Here is an 8,550-nt window from a genome sequence, read left to right as displayed (position 1 = left end):
ACGCATCATTTCAGACACGGCTTGATGGGGGATAGCTGGTCTAATCACCCGCATTTTTGGCGCCCAACAGGGGGCTTTGAAAACTGAGCATCCCGTGACAGAAACCACTGAATAGGAAGGCCGTGAATCTTTACAGTGAAAATTAGGGTAAGTGGTGAAACGTTGGGAGTAACAAATAATGGGACAGACTTCTAGTAAATGTATGTATGTAAATATGCTTCCAAATATGTTAAGAGCTAGAGGAGCAAAAGTAACCAACCAAAGATTAGAAGAGCTTTTTGATTTTGTGGTTAGGGTATGTCACCTCCTGCTGCTGACCTGCAGGGTACTGATCTGCTCCAGCTTAGACCAAATTATGGTCTAATACTGAGAGCCTCGTGCATTGGAGCAAACATTGTGGCACACAGTGAGGGAAGATGGACCCCGCGGGTTGGAGGGCACTCAGAATGGGACTGATGCCACAGTACAGCTGCAGCTAGGTCCACGGGTCCCTCAAGGTGGGTCACGGCGTCGGCGAGTGAGAGGCAGAAACCACACGACTCAAAGGTTGCATGTGAGTGTTCCAATTTTATTCATGCAAAGCTTCAACTTATATATTCTTTTCCTAAGCTTAAATCTTATGGCTTGAGGCCATACTTGAGGAAATTCTCAAGACCATGACCAGTTACATAATCACATTTCTTTACTCTCCATCAGATACACTGCATGATTCCTGGTTAAAATTTAGTACATCTTGAAACGAAAACTGTCTCAAACACAAGTGTGATAAACATAAACCTTCTAACAATAAGTGAGCACACTTTATCACACTAGGGCATATTGTTCGAACTATGAAATCAATAAAGCATTAATGCATTTCATTATCAAACACAAAAATTACTTGACAGACTTTGGCTGTTCCTTCTTCAGGTGTTCCTCTAGGGCTTTCATTTATTGTTTTCTTTCCCACTAAGTTCCCATAAATCAAACTCCCACTGGTCTTTCTGTACCAAGGCATGAGTTGCCTCAAATAGGCAGCTTTGCTTCAGTGGAAGTCAAGTTGCCCTACAACAGGTAGCTTTACTTCATTGGACTTCGACCACCACGGGGGCTTCAGCGCCTTGCAATGAAGATCAGGGAGTCTTGCAAGCAAGGACAGGGCCCGTGGCCAACTGACATCTCGTGAGTAACTCCAATCATTTCTCACTTGGGGAGGGTCCGTGGGAACTTTCATCAGCGTGGGTGTCCTGCTGAGTAGCTTGACTTGTCCTCTCATTCCGCTGTTGCTTCTCAGTTTGTAGTATCAGCACGTCCATCCGAACATAGGTTTTGGCAGTGTTTTGGTAAACCTCCTCAGCCAGCGTGTCCTTGGGTGAAGCCCTGCCGGTGCATGATGCAACTATCCTTTTCGGGCACGCTTGTGTGCGCGCATACACACACACACACACACACACACTCACTCACTCAGACAGTCAGGATTTGTGCACTTCTGAAACGCGCAACCCCCCGGGTTTTTAAATAATACTTCGAAATATAAACAGTTTTAATTTAAAAATAAAAGGGATACATTTTTACCTTTTAAATTGGAAGGGATTTCTTTGAGAAATGAAACCGGAAACCAGAACTATGCAGAAGGAGGGGGAGGTGAATGCTCTTTGGTGCTCCCCAGACAGTTGCAAACACGTGCCTCTTCCCTATTGGCTGTGCTCATTCCTGTCGCCAATCACATCTTGTATATCGAATGAGGTGCTCGAAGGGAATGGTATTTAAGAGCGGCGGCTGGCCCTCTCCTCCGGAGAGCTCAAGTTCCGCTGGCCTGTCGGAGCCCACAGCCCTCTCTTCTCCCCCGAAACTGCTCCTCCTTCCGCAGCATGGCTTCGAAAGACCCTCCTGCTCGTTCTAAGCGAACCCAAGACCGAAGAAAGAGGACTGTCTGGAACGCTTCTCAATCTGACATCTTACAAGCCTCATTTGCTCGAGACCCGTATCCAGGCTTCACGGCCAGAGAAGAACTTGCCAGAGCCATCGGCGTGGCAGAGGACAGAATCTTCCTGTGGTTCAAAAACCGCAGAAGTCGACAGCTCAGGAGGAGCCGACTGAGCTCCGTGCCCCCTCCGGGACAGCCGTGCCCCGTGCCGCCTCGCACCACCTCTCCAGCCAGGGCGCCGACGGCAGACAGACGCAAGAGGACTGTCATCAGCAAAGATCAAAGCGCCCACCTGGTGCAAGCGTTTGAGAAGCAGCCATTCCCCGGCGTGAAAGCCAGGCAAGAACTGGCACGCCAGACAGGCCTTCCGGAAGCTCGGATTGACACGTGGTTCCAGAACCGAAGGGCTCGACACTCACATCACGCCAGGGTGCAGCTGGATCACCGCGGGCTCCAGCAATGCAGCTCCAGCCCGGTCTTCCCATGTCCGCTTCTGCAGCCACCTGAGCAAAGCACACCCATAGATGCCCAGAGACCGCCCTCCCTGGGCTTCGTAGGCGGGGGCGGAGGTGATGGAGACAGCAATCCGTTAGCTTGCGTCATGGGAGGCCAAGCCTCTGTGGGCCCGGTGACCCATCAGGGGCAAATGCCACAGGAGTTCACCCAGGCGGGAAGGCCTCCGGAGACAAGGACACTCTACTTGGACCTTTCCAGCTGCGGAAACCAAGGTCCCGAACAACAGGACATTCTTTCGGACGCCGGGCAGTGGAAAGGCACTTCATTGTGGGAGCATCCAAACCTGTTCTGGCAGAGACCGGCTCCTGCACACACACCAGCCCCAGTGGGATGGGGGCCTGGCCTGGCCGTCAGCGTGAGTGCCCAGCGGCAGCTGACTGGGCACAACCAGCAGGCAACACTGCTGCAGGAAAACCCTCCTCTGCTTGCCCAAGCCTCTCCACAAGGCACCAGCTTCTTGGACCAACTCCTCGACGACCTGGAAATTCAGCAGAATGCCCAGCCCTTGGTGAATCAACAGGAAGCAGGCCTGCAATGTGAGCCACCACTGCAATTCCCTATCAGCGAGGAGCTCTATCAGGAGTACCTAAGAGACTTTTAAAACGCCCCGAATGCCCGGGAGACTCACTAAAACCCTCTGAAAAGCACCAATCATACCTTATACGTTAAAAAAAAGAAAACACGGAGCAGATTTGAAACCACCTTAAATACCCCATAAATCAGTAAGAAACAACAGCAACACAATGATACCCTAAAAAAGGCACCCTTAAGGAGTAGATATCTATGTATATTTATATAATATATAAGTGATTCTATGTAAACGATTAATATATAATATGTACACTATTTATACATCATAGATCATTTTTTACATATAGTACATATAAAAACTGAAACCCCTCCAAAACCATTCATAAACCATGGAATACATTTAAAAAGACCCAAAGGGACCAAAGAAGCCCTTTAGGACCCCTTGGAGATCATTCGTAATTTCCTCCCCGCAAGAGAGTAAAACCCTACATAGAGTTGATCAGGTGTCCAGTGAGCTTCTTCATGTCCCCGGCCCCACCAATTGAGGTCATCGAGCTGCAAGCTGATTAACAGGCTAAATGCCACCCCTTCACTCTCAAGAGCCTCAAGTTGAGAGCACATCATGTATCTCTTGCAGCACACGTGTGGCAGGAAAGCCCACCCCTAACTGGATGGGAGGGCTCTAGAGTCAAGATTGACAAGCTAAGCTTGGTCTCTGAGCCTGCTTGACCTTAGGTGTCTTTGGATTCTTCTCCAGGGCATAATCTATGGGCCTTATGGGAAGGGTGTGGAGTCTTCTTCGGGTGGGGCAGGAAACGGGTCTCAATGCTTTTGATAGCTGACAACACTCAGGAATGTAGCCTTCAAGAAGTTGCCCTGGGAATTCATGTAGCAGCATAGCAACCCTGTGCAGTGAAGTGCCTTAAGACTGTCATTGTTATGGTGCGTGGTGGTGGTGGTGGTGGGGACACGGTCAGGAGCGACTTTGACTTCGGAGACCGTGAGTGGGATACACCTCCAACCCAGGAAAGTGAAGGTCCCCTCCAGGGGAGCCCCAGCCTCCCAGACTACTTAACGGATGAACACTGACAGTTGGTTCTCACACACGGTCTTGCGGGTTGTGTTTCACACACTCTGGTGACTATGAAATGCCCAGATCTATGCTTGAGTCTCCGTGTGAATGAATGGATTCCATTTGAGCTTCCATTCTGAGCACTGCGTGGACGGTGGAAGACCAACAAGCACTTTTCAGTGGATTTGCCTCTGTGGCTCTGACGACTGGATAAGGGGGTAGATTGGCAAAGGTCTAAAGCTTTGCCCAGATAGAAGGCAGTCTGTGTGTGTGTGTGACTGATTGCAAACACTTCCTCCCTCACCACCCGGCCAGGGAGGAGCATTCTGGTCTGCAGCTCCTTGCCCAGGGTGAACATACCCCCGAGATAAATCGGGCTGGAGTGTGGGTGGCTGTATAATACCAGCACCACTTGGTCAGGGGTCAGGAGGACCTAGAACCAAGCTCTGCAATATCGGCAATCCTGTTACAGCACCACTATCACCACCACCACCATGGCCAACCGCACCCCAACCCCCACCCAGGATGTTGAGGGAACATTCTGTTATGCTACCACCACTGGTCACCCACTGTTGGTATTGAGCCAAGCCTATAAAACACAGGGACATCGCATGTCTCTGTCGTGTTGTTTAGATTTTCATATTCACCACAATCAATAGTCAGACGTGTATAGAGGATATGAAGGTCAAAACACACACTTCTGTCCTTCCCACCCGATTCACACAGGCACCCTGCTTTTGGTGAAAACAGATAGCTCATGGAGAGAAAGACAGACAGATAAGTAAGTAGACTGTTAGAAAGGTAGACACAGCTATAAGATGATAGATAGATAGATAGATAGATAGATAGATAGATAGATAGATAGATTGACGATACATAACATCACCAAGAAGGCCTTCAACAGGCTCTCAGAGGAAAGCTTCACACTGTCTGTGAAGCCTTACTTTGGCAAGTAGGCCAATAGTAACCTAAGAGGGGAGTTTCATCAGGTCACAGCTTGATTCGAGTGCTAGGAGAGAAAAGTCTTTTCAAGTCCCTTCCCTTCTGGCTTCCTCCCTGGTGATGGGAGCGTTGAGCTGCTGCCCTGGCCTGTGCTGCACTACCTGTGGCTCAAGCCAAACCACTGATCGGTTAGGTTTTGAGGTTTTTTGGAGACCTTTGTCGCCACACTGCAGCTGTGTGCATCCCTTGAGCTTGTGGCTGGTGTATATTGCCTGCTGCCCCGCTCCCCACCTCTGAACCCTCTTGCCCTCCCGCCAAGCGCGTCCTGCAAGGCTCCACCTGGTGACCCAGTGCCTCCTTGGCCAAGAGATCGGGCTGGCCTTGCGCGGGGAGGCATGCACCCCGGTTGGCCTTTCTCACCTCCAAGTGACAGCGCGTGGCAGAAGCACAGAGGTCAGCAGACCGCATACTGTCTTTCCCTCTTGGCCGACTTAGAGGGACGTAGGCGCGCCTGGCTCCCTCTCGCTGGGTTGACCAGAGAGAACCAGGACCGTGGAGAGCAGCGAGGGAAAGGATAAGAGAAGAGTAGAGAAGAGAAGAGAAACAGAGTGGAGTAGCATATGGGGGCGGCCGGGATATGAGAGTTAGTTAGAGCAACAGCCACAGAGAAGGGATCTTGTCATCCACCTGGTCACAGCTAGGGGGAACCGGAGGGAGTCCAATTCAGGTGACCCTTAGACCATAAGCGCATGTGCGCTATAGCACTCACATTGGAAAACCCCTCCCTCCTACACTCAGGCACTTTGATCCTTTCCTCTCAGAGACTAGAGAAGGCCCTCCTGTGTTAGGTTTCTCTGTTTCTGTCTCTCTCTCATGTACCCATCCATCCACCCATCCACCCATCCACCCATCCATCCATACAATCATCCATCATCTGTTATCACAAAGGAAGAAGGCCTACGCGCCTAGATGTGGGTGGGAAGGGAGGCTGTATGTTTGAACCTTCATCCCCATATCCCCACATATACGATGGCAGTGAATAATAGAACCAAAACGTGACAAAAACAATGCGATGCTTCTCTACGTTAGATGGGATTTATATGCTTCAGGGGGCACCTGGTGTTGGTGAGTTAGTACATTGTGGTCAGACTGGGGCAGAAGTGGGTTCGGACTAGGTGGCGGAAAGAGGTAATGGTGGTTCTGCTGCTGCTGTGCCTGCATGATTGCATTGACTGAAGCGTGGTCATGACACTCCTAAAACTTGACCAGGTGGGCCTGGTACTGTACACACACACACACACACACACACACACACACACACACAGACAGACACATAACCAGCCATCCACCGAAGCACACACATACCGGGTTCCTAAAATGTTTGCCAAATCCTCCCTCACCCCTTCTAAGCACTCAGTTCCCAACCCACTCAACTCATAAAGCAGTGGGACCTCTGGTCTCATCAGAAAAACTGCTGGAGATTCGCAAGGGAGGGTCCAGAGTCTGAGCTGCTTTTCGACTGAATCCCAGTGCTGGCGGTTGGAGGCTCCGCCAGGTGGCAGGCCTTCGGAATTAAGGGTGGGCCAGTGGGACCAGGCCACACTCCTGTGGACCACTCAAGCCTCCCTCTTTCTTGACTTTGTAGGTGGAGAGATTGGGGTTCCCCTAGGGCTCTTCTCCATGGATCGCTGCCTCCTCCCACTCCCTTCCCATCCCAGCCCATCCTGGGTGTCCCCGAAACAAGCAATGTCTAGTTCGCTTGCCCAAGGTAGTGTCAAAGTCCAACTTCAGATCAACAACAGAATAAAACAAAACAAAACACAAACCGGTCACCCTGACAGCAATGACCATGCCTCTCTAGCCAGAGACCAGGTTATTGAGATGCTAAAACGGCCGGCTTCATATGGTAATCAAGCCCAGGCCTTCCTTTTGATCCTTTTCAGGTGAAAAGGTGCCACAGGAGGTGTCTTTCTGCTTAAGTTGGAGGGGTTATTGATTGGGCAACATGTTGGAGGTAGTGCTGGCCCAGAAAGAGACACGCACCCACCCCCCATTTCACAAATTGAAATCTACTTTATAGATAGATTACCAATTATTAATGAAGTGGTTGATGGGCCATGGCTGGGGTGGGGGTGGGGGGGATGCGGCTGGGTGTGCAGGCAGGCTAAAACACCTTAGTAGTTGATAAATAACATGCTGAATTTGGCTTCTGTCATTTTGGCTAGGCTTGACCAAGGCGCACACACAAAAACACCCACACGTCGACCAGTTTTGAAATAAACAGTGGCAAGGTACATCTCAGCCTGAGGACCGCAAACTTTGGGAATTCCCCCAGAACCTTCCCACTTCAGGGAACTGCATGTGGCAAAGATTGACCATCCTTCTCTGCTGGTGCTTTGATTCCTAATAAACTGAGTGTGTTCTGCTGTGCTCTCGGGACCCACTGACTCTTATAGTTTGCCCATTCACCTGCTGGCTTTCACTTAAAGCACATTTGATTGATTGCAGTGTGGCTCTTTGGGTTGTCTTGGAAGCCAACTGGGTACAACTCTTCCCAAGGAGCTTTCTGTCTGTCTGTCTGCCTGTCTTTTGAAGAATCCTCAGGCACAAGCTAGGCCACTCAAATGGGAATCAATCAATTGGTGGAGAGAGAGCAAGGGACAGAATTGCCACCAAACTGATCGTGACTGGCGGCAGGTTTCCCCCAGAGAGAACACAGATTGGAGGGGACCGGAGAAGCGGATAGGGGTCTGAGCACCATAGTTGGAAGACATAGCGAGACGGGGTGCATATGCAGAAGAGCTTACAATGTCGCTCCAAGGACCTCTGAATGACCCAAGCAGTCAGGAGATGATACATGGCCACCGTGTGTGTGTTTGTGTGTGTGCGATAGCCCTTCCTTGAGGATTGATGGTCGATTTCTATTGAGGGCAGGCAGACCACACTGGCAAGCCAGTAAGGACTATGCCACAGGGTTCTCCCTATCCTCCCTAACACCCACCAGGCCACCTGTCACCCGCCCCCACTGCAATCCAATCCAATTCTTACTCAAACTTTTTCGTTGGCTTGTTTGTTGGGGGTGGGTGGGGAAGATCATGTGTTTGTTTTCTTTTTTAAACCCTTTTAAACTTGTACTTTAGCCGCATGTCATACCATCAATAAGCGCCATCCTATTTGATTCCATACAATTTTCTTCTTTCCTGTAGCTGTGATATTGATAGTGGTGGTGATGATGATGATCATGGTGATGCTTTTCTCATGGTGGCAATACTAGACTAGACACAACAGAACATTCTGCAATCACAACTTCCTTTTCTGTGTCCCTTTGCCAAACTCTTGAGATGGAGGAGCCGAGATCATAACTCCATACTCCCTAAAAGTAGTTTGGAAAGTGTTTGAGAGCCAGACGTATGTCCATTTTTACAGACAGATGAAATCACCATTCTCAGATAAATCTCCTTTCAGATGGCTTTCCAGGAATCCAGGAGAGATAATCCCTTCAGGACCAGTGGTGATACCAGGAGGTGGAGGGAGGGTGGGGTGGAAAGGTGGAGTCTATTTACAAGGATCTACATAGAACCTC

This window comes from Tenrec ecaudatus, chromosome 15 (genome assembly GCF_050624435.1).
Source record: "Tenrec ecaudatus isolate mTenEca1 chromosome 15, mTenEca1.hap1, whole genome shotgun sequence".
Classification (NCBI taxonomy): domain Eukaryota; kingdom Metazoa; phylum Chordata; class Mammalia; order Afrosoricida; family Tenrecidae; genus Tenrec; species Tenrec ecaudatus.
This window is presented reverse-complemented; position numbering follows the sequence as displayed.